At 37.1% G+C, this 27,470-nt stretch overlaps 1 protein-coding gene and 1 long non-coding RNA gene across 7 annotated transcripts in view; one reads left to right on the forward strand and one right to left on the reverse strand.

Annotated features, from left to right (window-relative positions):
• Window positions 1-2,115: 2,115 nt before the first annotated feature.
• LOC136374195 (uncharacterized) lies at window positions 2,116-3,907 on the reverse strand. The gene is made up of 2 exons (XR_010745854.1): window positions 3,774-3,907; window positions 2,116-3,671 (listed from the first exon to the last, which is right to left on the reverse strand). It is a non-coding gene; the product is annotated as an uncharacterized lncRNA (long non-coding RNA).
• Window positions 3,827-27,470, forward strand: part of NIPBL (NIPBL cohesin loading factor) — a 138,379-nt gene continuing 114,735 nt past the window's right edge. For all 6 annotated transcript variants that reach the window (XM_066339449.1, XM_066339455.1, XM_066339453.1 and 3 more), the window contains exon 1: window positions 3,827-4,205. The gene's annotated coding sequence lies outside the window, so the exon portion shown is untranslated. The remainder of the gene's footprint in view (window positions 4,206-27,470) is intronic.

Genomic DNA, 27,470 nt, shown 5'->3' on the forward strand with positions numbered 1-27,470 from the left:
AAATAAATAAAAATCAGTAGTCTCCATGGAGTTGTAAACGTAAAGTGAGTAACTATACAAAAATATTTGACCCTTCAGTCTACAGGCTTCCTTGGCTTTTTATTTAACCTGTACCACTGAAAGTTTTATATTTTGGTTGCTTACTTTCCACAGTGAACATTCCTCAGTCAACTAGTAACACGGTGCTAGTATTTGTTCCTGTGAAGTAAATGCAGTGCAAAGAACATAACTTTGTATTACTTGCTATACAGCATACATGATTAAATTCTTCCAAATCATTGTGCAGTACAGCCTTAACACCAGATTCTAAACAATTTGAGTACTTAAATTTAGGATGATAGCTAATGATTGTGTTACTGTACTCAGATAACAAGCTCACACTTTTTATGGGAAAGTTCTTTTCAATTACTGAGAGAGTATATAAAATATACAGTCAGAATTTAAAAAAAAAATTCCTGACATGTTATAATTATTTTAAAAATTAACCTAGAAATAAGTATACTGTAATATACATACCTGTATATTATATATACATATACTGTAATATACATACCTGTAAATTACTAAGAAGTAAACAGAGTGCAGTGTTTGTCCCTCACATAGCAACTTAAAATGACAGGTACCTGAATGTAATACTGGCCCTTAAAGAGACAAAAATGGTAAAAACCATTCTACCTTCATTCATTATACAGAAAAAAATCAAATTGCAACAATCATATCTAAGAAAATGTTGGTGCCAGATATGTTTTTACTCTAGTAATACATGCTGTCCATAATTGATGAAGCTGAATAACAACATATAGCAGTCAGGTAAGTTAACATCAGAGTGAAGAGGGCAAAGAGGTTCCTTCTGTACTTTCAGCAGTGTACTCACAAATACTAAATGCAAATCTCTTGGCATTTAGAAGCTTATCTCAGTACACAGCAGCAGCAGTTGTAAACATAAGCACATACCTCCAGCTTTCAATATGTTTTGTGAAAATTGCTTGAGTACTCTCTCCATTAAGATCTTTAATTCCTGCCATTTGAATTAAGATTTACTTTGAAGAACAAGAAACGAGTCTGAGAATAACAGACTGTATAAATATCTTAAATTTATAGGAACTCAGTCGTTTGTTTTGGGCAAAAGATGCATTCACCCTTGACATCAAAGGGAGCAGGATTAAGTTCTAAAGTTTTACCCTGAAACTTGCAGTTCATTTCTGGACTACTAGGTATGGATTTATCATGGGAATTCAGAGAGCTCTGCCCTTCTCCACACTGCGGCCAGCTTTGTTCATGCAGTGTATGCTCCTCAGTGTGCTACAGTCATGGTTGCATGGCTGCATAGCTCCTCCCACACAGATTAGGGCTATCCCCACCCCATGACTAAGGCCTGGAACAGAAATAAGGTTTAAAGGCTTTTGCAGTAGTTATCAGGTAACCTGAAATCCTGATTTATCACTTTTCTGGTAATTTCAAGCATAATGAAATGAATTCTCTGCATAGTAAAGTGTTTTTAGGAACATAGTGAGCCTCCATTCTGAAACAGATTGCCATGAGTGAGCTTTTGAAGCAGAATACAAGGAACCACTTGTCTGAAAGAATTCGACCTTTCATTTTTAAAAGTGGAATAAAAATATTTAATTTCCCTTAAGGAAAATAAAATCCTGATTTGCCCATGTGTGTTACGCACCACCTTCTGAAAGAACCAATGGCATAAATTAGTTGTTCTCTTGTGCAGCTACAAGTACAGTACTATACAGCATAGTACTCAAGTAAAACAGCTATTTCTGCAAGTTCTTTTAGTTGAATGGTATTTTAAAAGCATGAAATGGTCTAGTGATATTCTCACTAAAACCTCATAATCAAATAGGTGTTGTGCCTGATGATGTTGGTAAACTCTAAAACATATTTGGCATTTGAAAATTAAAATTTTAATATTCTGTATTTTATTTACATATTAATTCACCAACTAAGAAAAAAATTAAATAGATAACTAAAATCACAGAAAGACTTCATCAACGTGAATTGGTAACAATCACTTAGACTGAAATAGTATGCCTGAGTTTTGTAATTTTAGAAGTACATTTTCCTGAGAATTCATCATATATATGGTAGTGAACTCCAGATAGGTAGTTCATTAAATTATGTTTTATTTCCAAGAGAAAGTGAATAGTTTTGCCCTTGAGTTACAGAGTTGCAATGCATTAAATTAAGTGCAAAGACTTAAGGACACTTCATTTGCAACACCAATTATTTTCCTTTATTTCAAATGGATAACTTGAAGTTATAAACATATAAACGATTATAGGATCGGGACCTTTTATATTAACTTGGAACAAAGGTCTGTAGTACATTTTTTTCAGAACACAGTTTACTCTGTCTCTGTTAATATGTGCCATTAGATAATAGTATTTCCACTACTGAATTACCGTATTTTCCAGTGCCGTCTTCATTTCTGTACTTTTAAACAAAAACACATACACTTATAAACTAAACTTTGATTAATCCAAAAGGTTAAGCTTCAGAAGCATTTGAAATCCATATTAAAGACAGAGCACTATTAAAAAATCGTAAGCATTGGAGAGATTCAGGTGCACGGGTGTAAGATTTTATCCCTTTGTGCAAATAACATTCATCCAGCGCTGAAAGGGTGTGTTTATATGTCACAGGGTATTTACAGCTGTGTCCATCTGATTCCTGAAGTCGACAGACCAGCAGTGCTTCCTCTAGAAATGGAAGGATTTTTGTCTAAGTACTGAGCAGTAAAATGACATTAAGTGAGTACTAAAAGACATAGTTAATTCGTGGGATAGAAATGCTTCTTCATTATTATCTTGGGCTATTATTATTCAATTTTACCTGTACAGAGGAACATCAGAAAGTCTTTCAGATTAGGACATGCTCTTTATCCAAACAGTCCTTCACAACACACAATTAAAATATTTCCAGTAAATCTGATGGCGGTGGAGCCTCAGCCTCCAGCAAGGACATTTCACCTGAACATCAGTATTTTCCCCAGTGCTGGTCCAAAAAGCCGTTTGAAACCACTCCCGTTCCGTGTGTCCATCTGGAAATATCTCGCCTCAGCAATGGTTTGAGCAGCGCGTGTTTCGGTTCCTGCGGCGCGGCCTCTCACATCCACGGAGAAAGGGCATGGGCATCGACAGTAACTCCAGCGAGTGTCCCACCCGCGGGGGATACCGCCTTTGAGGGTTCAGTTTAAGACGCCCCTTTCCAGGTCTGCCTTCTGCGAGGCAGCATTTTGCAGTCCTCCTCCTCGTCCTCCCCACCATGCTTAGGCAGGACAAAAATAAACACCAAAACGTGAATTCTTTTTCCAACGGTCCCTTCTCCACAAATCCTCAGCGCAGGCTTAAGCGTAAACTTCGGTCTCGTTCCGCGCACCAAAAGGCAGGGGGGACGGGGAAAACAAAAAAAGGGAAAAAAAAAAATAGAGAAAGTCGTGCAGCAGCCGGAGGGGTGTGGAAGGGAGAGGAGCTACGCAGGCTCTGCCAGGAGAGGCGAGGCAAGGGAGCCCCGCCAGCTCCAGCGGCGGAAGCGGCGCTGGTGGAGCGAGGGAGCGATCGGGCGAGGAGGAGGCAGCGGAGGGAAGGGGGAGGTTGCTGGTGTTTGGCGCCGGTGGAGGGAGTCATTCCTGCCGCTGCACTTCCGGTCGGCATTTTGTTCTGAGAGGGAGCGAGGGAGACACACACAGGATCCTTCCCCCTCCTCCTCCTCCTCCTCCTCGCCCTTCTCTCCCCCTGCCCCCCCGCTCGGTACCGACTCACCGTGCCCAGGCCGCCCCTCCCCGCCCTCCTGCGCTCGCACTCTCGGAGGGAGCGGCGGCGGCGGCGGCCCCTTGGCAGCGCTGCCCCTCGGCCACCCTCCGCTCTCTCCGCCTTGGAGTGCGGCTCGGAACCGGTTCGGCGCGGCGCGGCCCGGCCCGTGTTGATGTTGTGAAGCAGGCTCGGGGGGAAGGGATTTGCCTCGGCCGCACACCCCCCGGCTCTACATGTTCGCTGCACTGAGGAGGAGACGGAAGAGGAGCCAACCCCCCTCCCGGCCCGGATTATTGTTGTTATATTATATCCCCTCCTCCTCCTGCTCCGCGGCGGCGGCGGCGGCCCAGCGGCGGCGGCGGCTCCTCTGAGGAGGGAGGGGGGCGGATTTCTCTCCCCCTCTCTCGGATTCTCGTTGGATTCAGACTCCGATTTGCTCAGGTAATCCCCCCTCCTTGTCTCCCCTTCCCCTCCCTGCCCTCTCCAGCAGCGGGCCGGGCCTCTCAGCCCAGCGGCCCAGCACTGCCGGGAGCAGAGGGGATTAGCTGTTATCCGGGGTAGAGGGGAGTAAGTGGCAACCGGAGGTGTTTATTTCGCAGCCCCCCTTTCTGCTCGGTCGAGGCTGGCGGAGGAGGCTGGTTCGTGCCGGGCTGCCGGGAGGCCCAGGCCCGGCGGAGGGCGCAGGCCCGCCGGCCAGCGCCTTTACTCCAGCTCGGGGATTAGAAAGGCGAAGCGGCTGCTCAGTGACAGGCCTCAACCCGAAAAGAGCAGCAGGAGGAGGAGGAAACAATACAATTAGTCCTAAATGTGCACTGATCCTTTGCCATATTTACAACTTCACCTAGGGCAAGGAAGGGGGGTCCCAGCGCAGACAGCCCTCTGAAGTGGGCCAGGAGTAAGTGGAAGCGTAGGGGAGGAGAGACAATGTAAATACTCGGAAGCAAAAATGCCACTTCTCTTTGCTATTACCTTCTTCATCTAACCAAGTGTGTTCTGAACATTCAAAAGTTTAAATGCTTTTGGTTTTATAATTTGCAGACGTTTCTTTTCTAAATAACGTTATTGATTAGTATGTTAATAACTTAGTATATTTATAGCATAAAATATTGCTTGAAGGATGATTGACACAACACGGACACCTGCAAACCCAGGAAATACAGATAGGCAAGCATATTTTATCAGGTACTCCACACAATTTTGGTGTCTGTGTGTTGGATATGTTACAGGAATATATGTTAAAAGAAGAAATACCATTTTCTGCTTCTAACAAACAGAAAACAGGCAAGGGATCGCGTGTAAAGTGCTGCGTTTATAACATTTAAGGGACCAAGGTGAAGATGAGATTTTAACCAAAGTACTTGAGAATCAAATGTAAATTTATTTAAGTGAAATAGGAGGAATGCTTAAAAAGTGTTGTCTTTTCTTGTCAGGCTATATTACTTTGAGATCCCAGGTTGTTATTGGCTGTTTGTGTCCATGATGTTTGAATATGAAATTAGGTGTCATTTTTTCAGGTGGAATGTGGTTTGAAAATGACTGTTTATTAGATTCAGGTCTTTATAAATAAATGGTAGCTGATTTACAATAAACTAAATCTGGGACTTAAAAGCGATAGGGTTGTAAGTTGCTAAAAACTCGAGCACGTTTAAACAAACACCCTGTGAACTAATAAAAATACTTCTACAGAAATTAAGTAGTTGTAGGAAATTTTAAGATACAAAGTTTTCCTCCTTGTAGAAAGGAATTTTGTTAGTGGCAAACGATTATTGATATTATATAATTTGTTAAATTTTCAGCAGGTTTTTTTAGTTGTTCAGGTAGGTTTGTTGTTATAATACGTGGTCACTGTATCTAATAGAGTAACTTTCTGGTGCATTGTATTCAGAGTCTTGTAAATAAAACTCTGCTATCCTACCTCCCGCGTGCCCTGATACATGTTTAAAAGGGTGAAGTTAATATAGCTGTCACGTAGAAGGCATGTTTTTAATGCTGTAAATCCGTGTAGTAGTCAGTAGCGTGTCCGTGATTTGTATTGGTCAGGGAGCAGTTTGAATTTTAAAAAGCCAGAAGATCCTGCTGAGCCCCAATCCCGGCCTCCCTTCCTCCCACTAATCTCCCATTCCTGTCTTTGTGCTGCCTGGTCCTGTTAGACACTGTTTGCAACAGGGCCTCAGGCCTACGTGCGTGGAGAGGAACCATTTACAGTTCGAAAAGGCAGCTTTTTATTTTTAAACTTTGTGAAATGCAGAGGGAGCCACTAGTCGTCTCTAACTGTCCCCACCTCGGTGTGTAACAGCAGAATTGCTGTTTGCTTTTCCCGGTAGCGTGCATGGAGACCGAGTGTAACTCTGCTTCACAGGAAAGAAAGGACTGTGCAGAAGTTGTAGTTCTTGGGTAGTTTTCATCATCAGGAAGCGACATTACAGCCGTAGCGTTTCAGGCAGCTGCCGTTCTAAGAAGAATGTGTTTGTTGAGCTAACAGTAGTGAACTTTTTGTACTGATTTTTCATTTAAGGGAGGTTTGCTTTAAATATTCTAGATATGAGCAGGAAATGAGCTACTGTAGTTACACCGTTCCTGTCAGGTTTATCTTCCCAGGGTTCTGTGGTTGCATTTACAGCACCTTTTTTTTTTTTTTTTTTTTTTTTTTTTTTTTTTTTTTTTTTTTTAATTTAAATCAGAACGGATGCACTTTTCTGGAACGAAAAATGTGTGTATTTATAAAGGGAAATTATAAGATGTTGTCTGGTTTTATTTGTAATTAGTTTTTTGGGTTTGTTCTTAGGAGCCATATGTAGTTAATCTTAAATTAGTTGCTTTATCACAGTTTATATAGTTTTACAGAAATTCTTAAAGTTGAAATATTTGTAAGCTGACTTATTTTTCTTTTGTGTTGCATGTTTTAGCATATTTAAGAGTGTGTGTGTGAAGCAGACCTATGGCACTTTCATACCACTTTTTCCCTGATGTTAGGAGTTTCTAATGGTCCAGTGTTTATCACAACACTAGCTGCTTAAGGGCAATGTATTTATTTTATTGATGTTTTAGAAATACAAAATAAATTATTCTCAAGATGTTAGTTGTAACTCTTACTTTATCAAAAAGAGGGAAATGCTTCTTTCTGCATTTTATTTTGAACTTTTGCCTGCTTTGTACATTTTGAGTTTGCTTCCTCTGTACAGGTTGGTGTTTTTTCTCTCAACTTCTTGAATATTTTACATATAGTTTTTCCAACAGAAATCTCTTCCTGAAGTCCTTCGTTGGCATGCCAGTAAAATAATAATTTTTTAAAAATTTGCAATGTTTAAGTTTTGACTTGGAAGCAAGTTTTGACAGGATCAGAGAAGCAAAATTATATACTTAAGTCCTTTCAAAGATCCTTATTCTGCATAAGAGCACAGGTATCCCATGAAAACTGACGCTTGAACTCCATGTACATAAATGTTCATACAACTTTCATTGCAGAATCAAGGCCATAGATAGTAATTTCCATTGGACAGAAGCTTCTTGTTTGTGTTGTTGTATTAGCGTGATGATTAAGGTAATATAACTTTAATCCCAAGTGTTTCATGTATATAGTCCTCTATAATATAAAGAAACTATATTTTGAAGGATGCTAGGAGAAAAATATGAATTGATTTGAGGTAGACATCTTATTCATGTTTTTATATGTTCAGTGGCAGCTGGACTTTCATGTCTATTGTATTACAAAGTGTTAAACTGATTATATCGAATTTATATTAATATTCCATTAAAATTACACAAGACATATGAAGTTCCTGGTTAATTGCTGTAACTAGAGAGGAAAATATGTACTTCCATCCTGAATATCTAGACCTAGGAAAGATATCTAGTCTTCAAATTCACAACTTTATGATTTCTAGAAATTATGTTAGAGGAGTGTGTAATATTCATGAATGTGTGTAATTTGGAAAACAACTCTGGACATGCTTAATCAGAAAAATATGAGTAGTGATAACTTTAGAGTTTGTTGATTGACAGGTGCGAGGTGGGTCATCTGGCATTAGGGTGGCTATTTGCAAAACGCTAGAAATATATAACATTTGAAAGAATGGCCATGTCAATATCATACCACTTATTTTTGAGCTTGTTTTTCATTTGCCTTTATTAGAAGTAGTTCAGGTTAGCTTCTGATTTTGAAACATCAGCAGTAATGAGCACTCAGTTGCAGAGAGATACCTGCAAGGAGATGCTTGAAATTGGTTATACCTGTGTATTGTTGCTAATAACTCTGTACAATAATGGTCCCTTTTAATAATATGAACCAAAGTGTTTAACAATCGCAAAGTCCTTAATATAATACATCTACATCTGTATTTTAATTTTATTTGTATTGCAACCATACTTCTTAGTAGCTGATCCTGACACCCAAAGCAGGTGTGAAAGAAGTGCTTTACAGTGACATGTGTGACAGCCCATGAGTAAGGAAATTGCATTTGAGGAGATTGTGCAGAACCTGTGATTTGTGTTTCACTTCCTCTATCTAATGTTGACCATGGCAAATCTCCCCAACAAAGGGGAGGGAAGAATGGCCCAACCGTATGTAGAAACTAAAAGGGATTCCAGTCAGATTGAACATAGTTGTTGATACTGTATTTTAAGGTGATTACCTGGTCTATACAAATAACTTCAAAAGAATGTAAGTATCCAAGACCAGTTTTCATGCTGAAGTCATAAAAATTCTAGAAAAGGGTCAATTTTTTTGCCTTTAGAATTTGTATCAGAGTAATCAGAGATCTCAGATTCTTTTTATAAGAGTAGATAGTTAAATTTTTCATTTTATTACTGTGGTTTGATTTGAAGCATTTGGGGTTTTGTAGCAGTGTGTATATGTAGACATGCAATGCATTTCAGACAAGCAGAGTCAGAAAGCCCTAGGCTGCAAAATAAGGGAGTCAGTCATATAAGGAGGCAACAGACTGAGGAGCTGGGCCTTTAACAGCACCACAGTATTCAACCCTACCCTCACAGCCCCAGTTCAGTGCCTTGTGCAGTGCATGGGAAACGCCAGCTGACCACTGTAGTCTTATAACCCAGTTTATATTCTTATCATTCAGTGTGTAGCCTGCTGCCTTATTACCTGCTGTGTACATCCCAGTCCTTCAGGAAGGCTGAAGTGTTTCCATATTTTAATTTGTAGAGTTCTCTCAAAAGAAGGTGCTTTGCAGACATCACAGAACTTTGTTTTTGTGCATCTGTAAAATATTATTGCAATTTTATAGATGAAAGACTAAATCAAAATAGTGAACTTTAAAAGCTTATAAATCCTATCTGTTATGACATGCTTTAGTCTTCAGGTTTTTGAAGTTACTTTACAGTACTTAGTAAGTTCTTAATATTGTTTTTGTTGGCATTATTTGTGGCCATGTGTATTCTACACTTTAACTTGTTAGGCTCATTGCTTCTCCTCCTGAACCCTAAGAAGTGTAGAATGGGTTTTCACTGAAGGCCTTTAACATCTATTACGTTTCAACTCTTTTGATCATGCCAACAGTTGGAGAGAACCAGATTTTCTGTCCTGAGAACCTTGAAAAGAATCACCTTCTATCTTTTAGAATTTGTTAGGGAGAAGAGAGAATAGGTCATAACTCAAATGCCAAGTAATTAAATGTTGTGGCTGCAATATTGAAACAGAGATACAAAGAATTTCTGTGACTGTGTAGTATTGCTAGTTATTGTTGGCAAGTATCTTAAGCGTTGGGTTGAGGTTCTTGGGCATAAAGCTCTGGCTCTTGACCTGGTGATTGTTGCAGGTGGTGTAGAGTGCTTGAAAGCCCACCTCTGCACTCAGTGGTCAGACTGCTGTGATGTCAGTCAGTCGTCAGGCTCTTCTAAGACTTTTAGTGCAGCAAGGCTGTTCTGAGGTATAGTACGTGCATTCCTAGCCAGCAAATTGCTTCAGGGATGTAGGAAGTAGAGGCTCAAATGTTTCATTGTATCAGGAACAGAAGTTCTTGAACTTTTTTCTTCCTTGTGGCTTTTTGTGTCATGCTCAAAGCATGGCTCAGGGGCTGTGAGTACGTTATGGAACAGGCAGAAAAAGTAGTGCTTTAGTCTTAATAACTTCTTTACTTGTGAAGGTTTTCTGTGAGAGCATGTTTGTGGAGGATTTTTTTTAGTTTGTTTTGGTTTTTCTGGTCTTGTTTTTGATTTTTTTTTAAGAAGAGCTGGTTTTCGTAAATGTCAGTTTTCCTCAAAAGATGTCTTGAATGTTAAACTTCTCGGTGAATTGGTTTTATTAACTATGTTTTATTCAAATTCCATGGTAAGAAAGTGTTATGTTCCACATAAGGCACATCCTTTTACTTTGTAAGTTTGTGTTCCATGACGTATATGTCATGTGCCATATGTGGAGCAGTGACCCAGTGAATAATGAGAAATGGTATATGATCATTTAATCAATGAGTATCACAATGTACGAGGAACTAAAGTATAGGTAAGATCAACCAAAATTCTGAGATTTCTTAGTACTTTGGTGCTTGGTTTTGTGGTACTAGCCTTTTTTTCTCTTTTTGCCCCCTTAAGCTCACTGGATAACAAACATATGTCTGTGATAATGAATGCAATCTCTATCTCTCATGTTTGGACTTAGTCTTTCCTCTGTGCTGACCTCAGAAAGGATGAGGCTGCAAATACTCTGTCTCTGAAATTCTGTTTTCAAGTCTTATGATTTAAAAAGACTGTCCACACTTTTTTCATGTTATTTTCCGTTCAGATGTGTTGCTTTCTCTTTTTCTTCAGATATGCTTTCTGGATATTGAGGATAGGAGTAAGAATTTAGAGGGCCCCTCACCAGATGCTATGTATGGCTGTTGACTTTAAAAAATTGCTGTAGAAATAATAAGCTGGAACCTGCTTTTTTGTAGTCTAAAAGCTGGAAGAGTTTTGATGAGATTCTAATGAGACTGTGGTGAGAACTGATGGGGAGTTATTTGTGAAGATCTAAAATATTTGGGTTTTTTTAAACTTTGCTGTTTTGTTTTTTTCTGAAGGGAAAATTTAAAATCTGCATGGTGATATGTTTATTAAGTTTCTAGTTAAAACTAAGGTCATGTTATTGCTTTTTACTGTGTGGATGCTGTATTTCCTTTTTCTCCCCCTTCTTTTGAAATAATGGAAAATGGATTTTTTTTTTTTTTTTTTTTTTTTTTTTTTTTGGTCTGCTAGTGTGCTCAATAATGGTTGGCTCTTCCTGGCAGTTTCTTTTAGACACTCATGTTGAGGCATAACCTGTAGCATAGCACAACTTCATTTATCCTGTTAAAATTTGGCAGTTACAAGGATTTGAGGATTTGAAGCATTGCTTAACAAAGTTACTGGCTGACTTTAAGAATGCATGTTTCTCCTTGCATGTAGGTAGGACTGGTTCTCCTCTCAGTTTCCTGATTACTGATGTACTATTTAAAGGCAATGATTTTACTTCTGACTTTATTAAATTTCAGTCATTTGGTCCAAAATCTTCCATGTTGAGTGAATGCCCGTTTTTTATTTATTCTATGAATAATGTTTAACGTGAACATAATTCACTGACTTCTAAGGGTTGTGATAGAGGAGAAAAATGTTTAAAAATTATTCCTGATTTTTTTCAAGCAATTCGAGCACTGCTGTTCTTTGGGAAAATGAGTTTAGAATTTCAGTGTGAGATGACTTTTTGCATTAAGGATATGCATTTTATTGCCACTTGCAAAACTTTCAAAAAATTGAGCAAATTATTAGTGTCTAAAAAAAAAATCTGACTTCCCTGATTGTAGACAGTATTGTTGAAAAATTCTGTGTGCACAACAGAGCTTTCCTAAAAAGTTCTAAACAGTGAAGTAGATGTACAAACTCTTAGTTTTATGGTATTCTGCTTATCCACTATACAGATTAATTTGAGTGTATAAAAGACAAGAAGTGAATTTGCAGATGGATGGAAGGGTGATCATATGGAGAAAGAAAGCAGTGGACTGGAACTGGACTTACACAGATGGGGAGGGACTGGAGTTTGCAGGGAGAAGGCAGGAGCTTTGAAGTTCTTAAGGAGCAGGGCCACTCCTTAAGATGGTCAACATCTCTCCTATGAAGACAGTCTGAGAGAACTGGGATTGTTCAGCCTGAAGAGAAGAAGACTCTGAGGAGAGAGCCTTCATAGCACCTTTCAGTACCTAAGTGTGGCATTTCGTGAAAGCTAGGGTGGGATCTTTCATAAGGGCATATGGTACTGGGACAAGGAATGGCTTTAAGATGACAAGAGTGAAGGTTTAGATGAGGTCTTAGGATGGAATTTCTTACTGTGAGAGTGGTGAGGCACTTAATATGCTGCCCAGAGAAATTGTAGCTGTGCCATCTTTAGAAGTGTTCAAGGCCAGGTTGGATGGAGTTAGTGGAAAGTGTATTTGCCCATGGCAAGGAGGATGGCCTTCAAGGTTTCCTTCCAACCCGGATTCATTCTATTGTTCTGTGAAATAATGCCTGAACTGCAGTGACTAGATAAAGGAGCTGGTGGGGCAGATACCAATTCCCTTAAGAAAGGTAAAGGAAGAGCTGTGAAACAGCATAATCAAGAAGCCAAGGCAAAAAGGTGCTGTGGATTTGCTTGTACAGTCAAGGAAAGCAATTCAGGGATGAGAACAGATAGGAAATGTGTTCTGAGAGAGGCCAGGGAGGGGAAGGAGAAGAAATTGCCTGAGAAGGTAGAAGTACAAAACGAGGATTAGCTGGGCAAGGAAGTGTTATTTCACATGGAGGAATTAATTGTTTGAGTTGTCCTCTTTTTATCCCTAATTTTTTTCTTTTTTTGCTAATTTTTTTCCCCCTGAGAAAGCTACTTAGGAAAAAAAATGAAAAAAGCTCAGAAATTTGGACTAGTTCTTGTAAGAGCAAATGATAGGAGATTCTGTAGTTCAGATTACCTGTGTAGGTATGTGTGCCACCTTTGTGAATGCATGGTGGTACTCTTAAGTCTGTCATCCCTCTTTTGCTGACAATAACAAAATTACCTATTTCACTGACTGTGTAAAATAAGTTGAATTTTTTTTTTATATACAACAGGTTATATGAATGTCTCCAAGTATTTGCCTTAGATATTGTTGATTCTGCCTTGGGGAAAGGGATAAACTCTTGAGATTGTTTTCAGTCCTGTCTTTTATTTTTAAACATTTTGATTTCTCTTTGGTGTACAGTGTGTAGCCTTTTGCCTGAATTGTTTCATGTCATGAAACCCTGCTCCAGAGACAGAAGTCTTAATTTTCTCATAGGCTTTTCTGTGGTCTGTACTGGAATATTGTAATTCCACAATTAAGCTCCACAAATGCTTTTTTTAAACTGTTTTTGAGGGTAGTATGTAATCATGTAAGTTGAGTACTGAGATGAAGAAGTTGGTCTTTATTTTGGAAGTCTAACTGGAGCAAGTGTAGAACCTTAAATTTAAATCAACTAGTTTTGAAGATTTTCCATCATGATTTGAACGGTAATAGTAGAGCAGATTTTGTTAATTTTGGTTACAAATATGACTAATCAGCGCTTGTCCAAATTAGACTTTGGAGCCTGCATGATAAAAGGAACACAGAAATATTTACCGTTGGTAATAAAAATAGAATGAGATTCCAAAGAGTGGCATTTTTCTGTTTCCTGCGATCTGATCTGAAGCCTTTGTTTCCCTTTGTATTTTTTTTGTTTCTACTTGGAACTTGCAACTTTACTTGGAAGTGTCATGTGTACAACAGACCTTACAGCCTTACGAATAACCTCTGATTAATTTCCAGAGCAGATCTCTCCTGTAAGCTGGAGGAAGATTGAGTCTGGGGGTGGCAGAGAAATGTTACACAATTATATAATCCACGGACTGTGTCAGAATTCTTGGAGACAAGGGACGTTTATTAACTTTTGATTGACTTTGCGAAGACTTTTAGCCTGGGGGTGTGGGATTTCCTGTAGAAGTCTAGAAACTTTGGAGTTGATACTCAGAAAAAGTAATGTTTTGGTATTTGTTGATATCAGCTTTTCAGTGCTAAGTGCTCTGCTTTAGAGGGTGTTGTTAAAGTAATGCCTCTAACATTTTTAATTAAAGCAGTTTTAACATACAGCTATGCTTTTAGCGTGATGCATTTCCAAGCATTGTCTTGTAAAATAGCTGTTAGAGTGCAATAAGTAAAATTTTCAGTCTTGATTTGTGCATTATAGAAGGGAATTGGAGTGAGATCAAGAGGGGGCTTTGTTGTGATATTGTTGAAAAGGTCAGCCCTTGAATGTCAGTCAAAAGTCTGAGATGTGTGAGAGGCAAAATGGAACTCAGCTCCTGTGGTGCTGAGTAAGGGATCCATAATGGTTAGTTGATAGAAAATACTGGAGAGATTTTTTACATCCCGAAGTTTGAATCACTTTATTTGAAAATCATATTCTTCAGGTTTTTTCCCTGTTGTAATTAATTTTCTTTGCACTATGATGGAGTACTCCTTCAGCAGGAGTATTGGAGAATGGTCATCTCCCCATAAAATATAGAGCCAGTCAAGGACACTAAGAGATAAGCGACAAATGCATGTTTGAATGTCCTGCTGCTGAGGAAGATTTCAGAATCTGTCTGATACCTTGAGCAAGTGTGCAATCTCTATCCTCTTGAGATTTTAAATGAAGTGTTGGAGGCAGTGGCTAGTATGCGATGCCAAGTAATCAGTTTTCTATGTTAGGTATGTCCAAAGCATGTGTATGACTCAACTTTCCTACTCTGAAGATTTCCCAGACTTACATATAAAACGAGTGCTGCATATTTCTGACATACACTGAAGCAAGATTGTAGGTGAACTTTTCTGGTGATAAGTTGGGTAACTAATGGCTTAGAGAGTTTTAGCACTTGAGCTGTCTCAGCTCTCACACTGAGCACTTGACAGTCACTATTATAAAAGATTTTTTAGGGTTATGACAGTGCATATTTACTTACTGGAGTAATTCTCTCTGGCATTCTATCTAGCATGATGTTGAATTTAGTCATGTTATTTACAAAAATAGATAATTTATTTTTACCATGGAATATATAATTAAAATATTTGAGGAATTGAAATAAAAATGGAATGGTTTAAAGACTGTTTTGTCTGTAATTCACTAAATATTATATGAACAAGCCATCATACTACTGGAAAGTAAACATTCTCAGTTTTCACATCATACTATAATTTCAGCCTGCAACCTGGAGAAAGAGTAATGAGAACCATTTATTTAATTTAGTAGCATATTAAATGCTTGCACTGAATTAGTAAACTTCAGAATAGGAATTCTCTCTTTTTTTTGTGAATGTGTTTATTCCTGACAATGGTTTTTCTAGACACTAAGTTGACGTATGATGGCATGGTATTAAGCAAATTCCTAATCATGTCTTGATAAACAATTCGTCAGTGAAGTCTTAATAAAGAGCTCTGTAGGTGGACTTCTGGGAATTCAGCTCAAGTCCTGATAATCTGAAGTTATTGCATGCTCAGTTAGAGTAAATGTTCAATTGTATATATGTAGCGTATGGCAATTGCACATAACTTGGGTCAGTTCAAGCCTGTTTAATTGCTGGCTAAGGAAGGTTGAATTAATTTGCATTTTTCCTGGCCACTATGTACAATTACTGAGAGTCAACTGATGCACTGTAAACTAGAGAGTGTAATCTACTTGGACTATTCAGCTTGCCCAAGTGCGGCTGATGCTCCATGTAGCCCTGCATAAAATGTGGGAGAGAGCAGTATTTGTCTGAAGCAAAAACATTTCAGGTCTACTACTTTTACCTAGTTATTGATACAGGTATAAATTGGAACAAGTGTTCTGGGAAGGACGAATAAAATCCTCATTGTAAAATACGCAAATTTTGAAATTGTGATAGAAGATACCATAAAGCTTGTTGTAGATATAGCAGATAATAATTTTAAACAATGACAGAAGCATTGGCTTTATGATGATCCTTACATGCTTATGCTATCTTGTTATGAATCAACCAAAATTAGAAAATCAACATACTTTAGTTTTAAAGGTGACCCTATAGAAACAACATCAATTACCAAAGACATTAAACTTGTACAGAACTTGGAAGTTTTATTTGCAAAATGATAGCTAATTTGATAGGAAAAATTCAGTTTGGTTTCCTGTGCATGATTATGATTTATAAATATTCTGTCAGTCAAGTTACATGCAGGGTCATTAATAATGCTTTAAAATTATAGTTTTGGAAATGGTTTACTTTCAGTGGGTTTGCACAGGTATGATTACTTAAAATTGAGATCAGCATATTTGCTTCCTTAAATAAGAGATAACAAGGACCTTAATGTTAGGGTATTCACATATGATAAAATATTTATTTAGTGAACTCAATTATTATAGAAGTAAATTGTGGATGCACACAAGACAAATAACTCTTCATTTCTTTAGATAATACATGATAATTTTTTAGGCTAGATTTGCCCGTTAAGGCCAACAATAGCTTTGTGATCCAGTTGTAGCTACTTAGTATTTTTCTGTGGTTAATTTGGGCTTTTTTATAATCATTGTTGAGTGTTTCATGAATCTCTTTAAGTGAAAGATGTTTGTATTTGGCAGGAGTGAGGTGGGTGGGAGTGGGTTGTGGTTTGGAGTGCTAATTGCTGAAATGTAGTGGTGGGCTCTCAGTTGTGATTGCTTTGCAGTAACCATCTGAACTCCGAACATAGTTTAATAAATTCGGCACTCATTTAGCTTGCTAATACGAATACACTTATCAGTGGTGTGTTAGCATCAGATAACTTGAAAGATTTTATTTTTTTAATTAAACACTTGTGTAAAATGCTTATGTATTTGTTTGGATAATAACTCAGATATTTGTCCCTGAAAAAGCAGAGTTGTCTTTGAGAATTCACCATAAAATCTTTTAGAAATAAGAAGTACCTACTTGATAGTTAGTGTCTTGGAAAATGTGGAAGAGGATGTTTGTTGTGAGTAAACAGTAGGAATAATTAGCAGTGAGGGAAGCTCAAGTTCCTTGTAATGTGAACCTGGAAATGTAAGTGAAATGTTGGACTGTGTGATATAGGAGTTCAGTACTATATAGAACACTAGTGTCAATATAAGTTCGTGTCTCAGACACTAGTGGTACCATCTGTGCCAAAGCATGCAGTCAATAATGTCAAACATTTGGCCTGGGAAGGCCGCTTGTAGGTTCTTCAGGCTCTAATTTATGGTCTCCCTTGGCAACTGGTAAAGACAAAAAAGGATTATGAATTGAGACGTGTCCCTCAATCATATCCTGGGAGTTTAATGTCAAGGGTTTATTTTTTTCTGGGTGTAAACAGTCTGTTTACACAGGAACAGATCTTTACCTTTCTGCTAAGTGCCCTACTCACAGTTTTGTGTTTAATTACAGAGAATGGTAAATTAGCAATTACTCTGTTGGAAAATTGGTAAAAAAGTTTTATGGCCTGGACAAGTAGGTGCCTTGGCATCTGAAGTAAGAATTAAAGACTATTTAGCTATTCCTTATTCCTACTTCAGTGTGCCCCCATGTCAGTGTTGATGCAAATCTAGGGTATTTGAGGCCTGATCTGTTTGAGATGTTTCTGGTTTCTCTTCAGATGACCGATATCATGTGAGTGAAGTTAGAAAAGTATCATCCTTAATTTTTTATGCTTCTGAATTGTTAGAATATTGCCAAAAACATGGGTAGCTTCTATGTCTCCCTTGTACTAAAACAACTTCCAATTTGGAAAAAAAGTAAATTGATTCTAGCAAAACTGCAGAGAGTTTAGGAAAAACTCCAAAATGAGCTTGTAACTTGAGAAATAATGTATCATAGCAGAAAGATTGAGCTGTTGTTCTAAAAGGTGCATGTTATCAACTGCATTTCAGGAAAGACTACAAGGATCAGCTTTAGTCTTCCCTCAAAAATACTGCCCTACAAATATATATTTCTAGCAGTGCTCTGGTCTATATCTTTGTACATACTTGTTTTCATTCATCAGTGATTTATGATTGGCAAACAGCTGTAACTGTACTTGTCTTACAAGAAAGTGAACTGAAAAGCATAGCACACTTATTTTAGGATATTTTAAAATGTTTAGTTTTAAAGTAAACAAGAGGATACAATGATAATAATTCTATTTTATGAGGGTTTAATTTTTTTCAAGATAGATAAAACTTAGCTCAGCTGGTTAGAGTATGCTGGTAATAGCTTCAAGGTTGGGTACTTGATCTCCATGTGGATCATCGTTTATGAGCTTAATGATGACCCTTGCAGGTCTTCCAGCTCAGAATATTCTGTGATCCTTTGTGACATCTCAGATATAACTTATCTGTATTTTAAAATCCACTCCCTTCCTAGAAAAAGGGAAAATATAATTGCAAATTATTGTGATAGGTTATGAAAATATAGTGCTCAGCATCCAGTTGTGTAAATTCTATTAAAAAATTAAGCATGTCTCACTGATCTAGTCTTCACTTTATGCATTAATTTGATTATCTGCAGGTTCAGTTATGATTATCCATGTATTATCCATATCCATGTAGCATATGGGCCACAGTTCACCTTTACCTTAGCAACAGGTGGGACAATAGTGCTGTCTAAATTCTAGTCAGAAGTTTTGAATTAATGCGTTAGTGAAATTGAAAGCTTTAATTAGGCTTCTCTTCCACTGTAGTGAGGTTCAAACCTTGAAGAAGAGATGATTGTTGTTTAGAATGAAGCACCTGGAGAATAAAGTACATAAAAGATAAAGAAGAGCATCTGTGGATTGTCAGGGATGGAGGGATTCAGTGTGCGTTTTTGTGGTGTGACCCTGTGAGGACTAATTGAACCTTCATGAAGGAGTTCTTGGGCATTCCCCATATGCCCATAACAGTCAACTGTGCAGCCCAGAACTTGGAACTTAGTGTACCTGGCCTAAGACATATTTGTTTTATGTTAGCTCTCAGTTTAGAATTTAAGAGATTTAGGTATAGGATGCACATGGATTTTTATTTAATCAATTTAATCAAATGATACCTGCAGCTCATGGAAATAACGTTCACAAATGGGAAAACGCAAGTTTTTCAGTTTTGGTCATTAGTTGATGACTAACTTTCTCATATTGGCGGGTGTGTCCTATTTATATAAATATGGAAAAAATAGTTGCTGTACATGAATGAGTAGAGAAGCAGTAGCAGTGCATTTATCACCTCTCAGTTTTCACCAGTCATTTCTTTGAACAAGTATTGCTAACAGCACTATTTTCTTTCACATATTAATGGGGTTTTTTGCATGTTTTTTATTTGTCAACTTCATTGACTCCTTACTTTTGTAAGTAAGAGCTTGTAACATGACATAATTAGAATATACTTTCTGGAAAGGCCATGTAAGTACTTTGGTAATTGAAGTTGTGAACAGGCTTAGCTAAACCTAAACCAAGCTGCTCTTACACTGTGACTTAGATTTTTGCATTTCTGTGATGTCAGTTTAAATATCTACTTTTTAGAAAAGTGTAGTAATTTTTCTTTAGTCAGGGCTTGCTCATCCCTCTCTTTTTCCACGCTCTCTCACAATTTTGCAATTGGCTATTTAATCCCTAACTTTCACAAGCCAGTGAAGAAGCTCCATTATGAAGGAATGCTCAGGAAGTACAGGGAAATAAAAATCTTTCCTGTTCTGTTTCTTTGGAGCATTGACAGATGATATTGGTTAAGCGAAGTATGAATGAGGCTGGAGCTTTGCAAGTATGTGGCATGAACTAGAAGGTCCCTTTCTCGCCTTGCAAAATATAAAGAGATGTATTTTTGATGTCAGTGGGTTTGGTAGGTTTGCGGGAGAAAACTTGATTTCTGAGGGAGCATTTGTTGTTGATTTGCAGTGAGTGTCATTGTTTGTTTTGTGTTTTCACAGTGCCTGGTTAAAACTATTTATAAACAATTTGGGAATACTGACTTTCAAAATATGTTGCTAAACTAGATCCTGAGAAATGTTTTGCCTGATTGGAAGATATTAACAACTTATATAATAGATAATAGATAATTTCAGTATAATAGAAACAGATAACTCTGCCTAGATCTTTTATTTTCTTGGCTTTGGGGGTAAAATGGATTAACATGTATTAACGCGTTGTCTTGTTTTCTTACTTATATTAAGTTTTAGCAGTTATATGATCTAGTGAGGACTTTCTCTCTGTATGGAATATACAGGTTTTGATGAGGCTCTGCTCCAAAGCAAAACAGAAACAGTGTATGGCTTCTCTGGTTTTTGGAAATCTTGTATCAGTAAAAATCCTTAATCTGACTTTTGAAAACAACATACTGATATATGTGAGGAAAACTCAAATCAAAGTGTTCTAGAGCTGCAATTTTAGAATGTAATTAAAGTGTTTTATTTTAGAAATACTATAATGTTATAAAGCTGAAACAGCTAAGTTCTGTTATTTTAAATAAAAGTTGATTTAAACGGAAATATTTTATAAGACATGTCCACTTTGACATATGACAGAGTTCAGTGAAGCATTTTAAATAAAAAAAATTCTCATTGAATTAAATCAATAGGTGCTTCAGAAGAGCATAAATATTTTCTTTCTAGCCACTAAAGATGAGAGGAGTGGGATTTTCTAGTACCGTATTTGTATGGGTCTCATATGCTCTAATGTAATCTGAATAATGTCCTAAAACTTCTGGCCAATAAATTATTTCTGTTTATGTACATATGTAAGTTAGTAGCTGTAAAGTATCTTCCAGTCTTGGATGCTTCTTACTTTTCCAATTATTTTCTAGATCCTATTATGGTCTGCTTCAGAAAGCCTTAGACAGCTTTGATCTCATGAATTATTTAAATTTTTGCTAAATAGGCAGGTTTGTTAAATAGGCAGGTGCATTTCAGGAGATGCCATGGACTTCAGGAGAAGGTTCGGTTGCCTTGGCACAAACATGATTTTTTTTTTTTTTTTACAAGATGTGTTTTTGGAAAGTACAAGACACAGAGAGTTGTCTGTGGTTCAGTTTATCTGTGATCCATAACCCTACCTATATCCATAACTCACAACTATATTTTATTGGGTCAGGTTCATATGACAAGACAATTGTATTATGAACATCTGTCATTTTCAGCTCCCCAGTTTTGAGTGTGCTATGTTAAAGTTTCCCTAAGCTAAAAAAGTTACTCTGGGTGCAATAATTATGTTAAGACCAGCTAGGTAAACTATGGTAATCAATGGAGAATAGCTGAATTTACTAATTTCCTATACTATAAAACTGGTGGTTTAATTATACAAATTTGACAAAATAGTAGTAGGGAGGCATAAAAACTGTAAATCCAAGCTTTAAGGATGATGCAAAATTAAATCTCTCTTTCCAAAGCAAGGAAGTTTATTAGGAGTGACCATGCTTAGTCAGTGCACACCCTCTTGTAAATTATAGAATAGGTACTTTGTTTATCTGAACAGCGATACTTTTTCCATTGTAGGTAGTGCAGAAGCTTTGCAATTACTGACACCAAATGGGTCTATTAAACTAGTTTATTCAGAGCTGTTGAGTTGTTGTAAGAAATAGTTGATGTATACAGCTGTGATCTTCTGACTCTCCAAACCTGGAAAAGTAAGGAAAAATACTTTGTTTCAGAATTGGTGAATGAAACCTCTTGATCAAGTTTTACTTACGTTTTGTGGCAAGAGCCTCCTCAACACTGCAATTTAATTTGAATCTTTGAAAAGGACAGTTTTTAAAAAAGATTAAATACCTGTGGTAATACTGTTGCATGCAGTCATTACATATTGAGTGAAGAGTCCTTTCCAGATTATATATCTTTCCCTTCCTGTGTTTTGTATCTGAGGTGGGAAATACAGTTTCGCATTAGTTTTAAATCATGTTACCAAATAGATTGTCATATGCAGGAGTTTACATGTGAAAATGAAATCTGAAATCCTCTAATAATTTTCTAGTTTTACAGTGGTTCTTCTTTAAGACCTCCTTTTGATATTTCTTGTCCAGACACCCTTGTAACTTCAGCTTTAATTTACTGAAACTGAAGGAGTTTTTAATTTACTGAAACTGAAGGAGTTTTTAATTTAGGTACTGTTACTAGGAAGTAACAGCAACATTTACTGGCTAGAAATTTTTATGATTGGCTTGATATCATTAACCTTGCTTGCATTAGCTGTCTGAGTGTGTGTCTGTGTATAATACAAAGAGAACTAACAAATGTACAGTTTCAAAACTGGTTTGAGTACCAGGCAGAAAAAACCCCAGGCAGTCAAATGGTGACTCTTAACAAAAAATGTATTGATTCCTAAAAAACAGCCTTTCAAATACTATTTGATTATTTCACTGTGGTGCTGTTACTTGCCTTTCGGTCTGTTTTCTGAAACAGTGGAGGACATGCGTTACTGTGTTGGAAATCACTTTATTATTTTTCATAAGGATTTATCTATCCAACCAAATGTATTAAACCAGTGAGAGACATACTATGAGACCATATGTTAATATTAATGGTAATCACTCTTCTCTGTACTTGAAGTATAATTTCTCAGCTTTTCAAGTCGTCAGCTTGAAGAGTGTGCAAAACATGGTAAAATGATGTAGAAGGTGGTATGACTGAAAAAAAGGGGAGGAAAGGCTTTTTAAAAGCTTTTCAGCTTTTAAATTTTCCTGTGCCTTAAGAAAACAGTCTTCCTGGCTAGTCAGGTGTCATACTCAGGTTTGAATCACAGAATTATTTTGGCTGGAAAAAGACCTAGATGTAGATCAATTGTAGATCATTGCATTCAACCATTCAAGCTTACACAGCTTATGTCTTTTGACTCTTAAATTGTGTGAATGATTAGTTAATTGTTAATTAAATTATTAAGAAACAAGTTGTTGAGAAATACCTTTACTAAACACTGCTTGAGAGATCTTGTTTGCATTATAGAAGAAATATTGTCAGTAAGGAATTTTTTTGAAGTTAACCACGTGAATATCAATATACTGTTTTGACATGCTAGCTGATATTTTAAAGGAAGTGTTATTACATTCTGTTGGTTATGCCTTGCCTTAACCATATATTTTGCATTTGACTTTGGATTTTCTGTATGCTTGATAGGTCTCACTGAATTCCTGTGTAAGGTTGTATCTTTTAAAAAGTCTTACGTTGAGGGCTGAAAATAGCTACATGCAGTTTAATGGTCAAATTCCTCTCCCTGTTCACCACATCTTATATTGATCAGTAGTGTCTGCCTACCACCCTCTAAAACTCAAGACAACTTTCTGCTCCTTTACAGGCCAGTGAACACATCTGCAGGATTCATAAATATTCCTGAGAAATATTGCTGTTAAAGCATGGGCTGTACTTGCCCCTTCATTGAAGTACTGCTTAATTTCTAGTATTTACTGGTGTTGTTGTTTGTGAGTCATGAATCATCTTGGGTCATTAAGCTTTTTGAAGAGGATTACTTGACAGTGTTGGAGTTGGTGCCACAATATTCCTGAGGTTTTACACAGAAGATGTTATGCTTTAGATGTTATGCTATGTGCTTAATTTGGAGTTTTGAGGTCAGTCTGTCTACAGAATATAATTCAAGTTAGAGAAGAGCTTGCCCTTGATATCTGAAATAAGAACCTGTATAAAATTAGCCATTTTCAGTGAACAGTGAGGATTAAATTGAAAGTATGTCATATATTCTTCTGCACAATGTTATGTGATGGGTTAAATATCTACATATATACACAGAAGTTTCAGGCCTCAACTGTGAGTTGTTTTCGGTCAGTTTATTCAGTAGACCAAAACCTCCTTCAAATGAACTGTTAGGGTTTACTTGGCAAGTGAAATATCAGGTGGAGTTTGACTTTGTTTTTCCAGAGAGCAGCGTGGGTAAGCCTTCTAGAGTATAAAAATAGAAACAATGATAATTTCACTGAATTTTCAGTCTGCAGTAGTGGTAACTTGGTTAAGTCTTAGGTGTTTTTCTCTAAAGTAGTACCAGTGAAAATGGCCAGAGGTTGCCAGTGTTGTTATACTGCTGTGCTGCAGTGTGGGTAGAGTTTCATGGATTCTGCCAAACAATACGATAGAAATTCCTCAATGACCTAGGTCTATTTTAGTGATTGTATGTTTTCATTTTGATATGGTTATAGCACATGGTTTTATTGTATGTATATAAATATATATATATACATTACCAGGTATATGGGGGAGTCAGGGTGTTTGACAGTTGCTGAATGTTGGAATATGAGCATTTGAACCGACCAATTTCCCCATATAGACTAACTTTTGATAAGATGTAGAAACAGGTGAAACAGAAATTACCTGCTTTGGATCACTGGATAGTCTCTGGAGTAGATGGAGTGAGAGACTTTTAATCAGTGTAATTTTCATCATTGCTGATTAAGTTGCCATGACCTTTCTCTCTTTGTGTGGGTTTTGTTTCTTTACTTGTGGGGAGGTTGTTTGATTTTGTTTTTCTCTGTAGTTTTTTTGCCTCTATATATCTGAGTTCAGGTATACATCTCAGGTTTAAGTTACTACTCTAATATTTAAGAGTTTGGAAATATTGATAGGACAGAAGAATTCACTCTATCTGTGCTCTCAAACATTATGTCCTTTTCTCACTACTGCTTCCACCAACACTGACCTTGATGTAGTATGTTGCTGGTGTCCTGTTTTGAGGGAGCAAAAAGAGTAAGATTAATCCTAGTTTTTCTTGGTGTTTGTGTCAAAAATATTTATCTTTGCATGAAGCAGTGGGAGTATCATGGAAAAAAAACTTGGCTAGTGAATAGAACTGAGAGAAAAGGAAAGCAGTAAGAAGTAAAATAGAAGAATTAGAGAAAATATATTTGTAAAACAACATATTGAAGAGTTGCTGGTTATAACAGTAATAGGAAAAGCATGTCCTGATTTAGGGTAAATTTGGGAGGAGACCTCTGAATGGGGTTCCTCTGGAGAGTAAATTCAAACAGTTCTTTCTTTCTTAATCAGTTTGGGAAAGTGAACTTTTTCACAGAAAAGTGGAAAAAAAGTATTTATTTAACAAACAAAATGCTCACAAGTATGAGGAATGAAATAATATGAAACAATAAAATATTTGGCTGCTCTGAAGAGAGATGGTAAAACTGAGGAACTTTTTGTTAGGAGTTAGTTTAGCTTTTTCAGTTTATTATCAGTCTTAGTCTTTTTGGTGCTGGAAAATGTTGAGGTCCAGGTCCAGGTGGGCCACGGGTGCAAGATTCTGGTCTTTTTTTGGGTTTTTAGTCTAGAGGAGATTTAAATTATTTTAAGAAAAAAAAAATAATTTAAATAATTTTAAGAAAAAAAAACCTTTTTTGCTGCTGTCTGTGCATTTGATGAACACACAGCTCTGAGGAAGAGAAGAATGCGGAGGAGTGAGCACTGTTTTTCAAAACAAACTGCGCGCTTCTTCTTTTCTTGCTTTACTCTTAAAATTAGTTTTAAAGGTACAGACCACAATATAAAGTACACAGAGAATAGACAATTGGGGATACAAGCATTGTAGTCACTCTAGGACATTTTACTCCCTGAATGTTAAAGATACCATCTTCCTGGTATTTCATCTGGTGAGCTTTCTCTACATAGAACGCAGCTTGTCTAGACACAGAACAGACGACTGAGGATACAAGCATCCTAGTCACCCCAGGACAAGATATATATTTGGTTTTTTCTTTATAGAGTTTGGAAACAGGCAACGGGAATTAAAGAAATGGTTAACACCTTTCTACTGTTTCTCAGTCCAGCTCCTAATTGCATTAGAAAATTAAAATACAGATTTTTTTTCTTGAGTACCACCTTTCAGGATGAGATTAGGTCATCTCATTCTTACCATCCTGTTTGTGTACTATATTGTGCGTTCTTATTGAAAAGAATAATGAATCGGAGACAGTGCTGTGAGAGCAGTGGCTTTTAGTGGCAATCAGTTCAGCTGTTACATGGAACTTTATCCTCTGCTTTATGTTAACAACTTCAGTGCTACCACTTTCCCTCAGCATCTCCCATTCTCAGGTTCTCCTGCATTTATTGTTTTGTATCTTAATTTCTATTTACTTTTCCTGTTTCTTGATGTGTTCGTTTGCAGAAGGCCATGGGGACTAACTTGTGTCAACTGATCACATTATTTGGTGCTTCATTTTTTCATGCATGAACACAATACAGTAAATTGATAAAATTCTCTTGGATTATGAATAGTCTAAATTTTAAATACATGAATAATTCTGAAGTGATTCAGATTCCAGCTTCTGTGTCTTTAATCTAGCCTGCAATACAAAATTTTTCTAGAATTGCCACACTAATGCAAACGAAACTGAAATATTCCTGATGTCTAAAACATACATTTTTTAGGTTTAAACTTCCATTGTCAAAGTACGATAGCATAATGTTTTTGTATATTGACAGATGCTTGTTTGCACTTTTGCTGTATTTGAGTTGCAAAGCTGCAGGAAGTCAGCAGTGACCATGTCTCAGCTGGTGCACAGCAGCCTGAAGAAAAGGCCTAAGCTGCAATATTGGCAGTATAAACTGTCAGGAATTTATCAGGAAAACAATCAACTCCTTACCTGAAATAAGTAGTTTTTCAGAAGTGGTGAAGGAGTGGCTCATTTCCTCAGCTAGGTGGCTGTCTTCTAAACCAAAAGTTGCAGTAAGTCTCAGGAAAGGTGGGTAAATAAAATAGGTAAATACAGTTATGTTTACAAGTTTATATAAATAGTTATCATGGTTAACTCTGGCACCTTCATGTGTATGAGCTGTGCCTTGTTCAGGATAATCAGCAAGTGTTCTGTGCTTTTTAAGGAGAGTATTGTTCAAAAAATACATCAGGGTGGAGAACACAAGGGACTTGTGATATGTCTTGGAAATTTACTTTGTATACAGAAGGCAGAACAAAGCATTCAAAGCATTTGACTATTAGTATGAGAGGAGCAAATGATAAAGGAGGCTGGCCTTTATTGACAGTGTGAAGGAGAGGGAATGAAGTGTGATGTGAGACAAAGCATGTAAGTGATACGGGAAAACCTGCAAAATCTTGCAGCTGTAACATTGTGGGGTAGATATGGTAGCTTGAAGAGAGAAGACAAAAAGGTGGGCTCAAAATGCCATGATGACAGTTGTAACAATGAATTACACTGTGGGGCATGAAAACAAAATTGGTGAGGTCTTTTTTTGGGTTTTTAGTCTAGAGCAGATTTAAATAATTTTAAGAAAAAGGAAAAAAATGTTTAGGAAGCTTTTGTGTTTCAGTTAGTTAAACTAATTAAAAGGAAAAAAAAACCCCTCCTTTTTGTAAATTACACACTCAGCTTAAAGAAAAAAAGAAAGATGACCAAGTGGAGCAAGTGTAGCAGAGATGGTTACGGGGCTGAAGCATGAAATTTGGAAGGAGAATCTGAGGTTTGGTTGCCATGGTGAAGAGAAAGCTAAGAGAGGGATGGAAATGCTGTCTTTAACCTGGCTAATAATGACCATTTATGTAGAAAGCAAGGCAGACTCCTCTGAGGGGCGAAACAAAAGAAGCAACAGCTGCTGTTGCAATAAGGGAAATGCTGACTGGATTTAACTGGGAAAAATTCACAGTGAATCCCTACTCCTGAAAGTAGATTTTGACTGGAATGGCACTTAGAAACCTGACATAACTTTGAGATTGCTCTTACTTTGAGCAAAGCGTTGGTCCAGATGTCCCTCTAACAGTCAATAGGCTGATTTTGTGCCAGCTTCTGTTTAGAATCATTGTCTGTACTTGGTAGTTATCAAGAGAAAGCATTGTTAAAATACTG

This window comes from Sylvia atricapilla, chromosome Z (assembly GCF_009819655.1).
Source record: "Sylvia atricapilla isolate bSylAtr1 chromosome Z, bSylAtr1.pri, whole genome shotgun sequence".
NCBI classification, from domain to species: Eukaryota; Metazoa; Chordata; class Aves; order Passeriformes; family Sylviidae; genus Sylvia; species Sylvia atricapilla.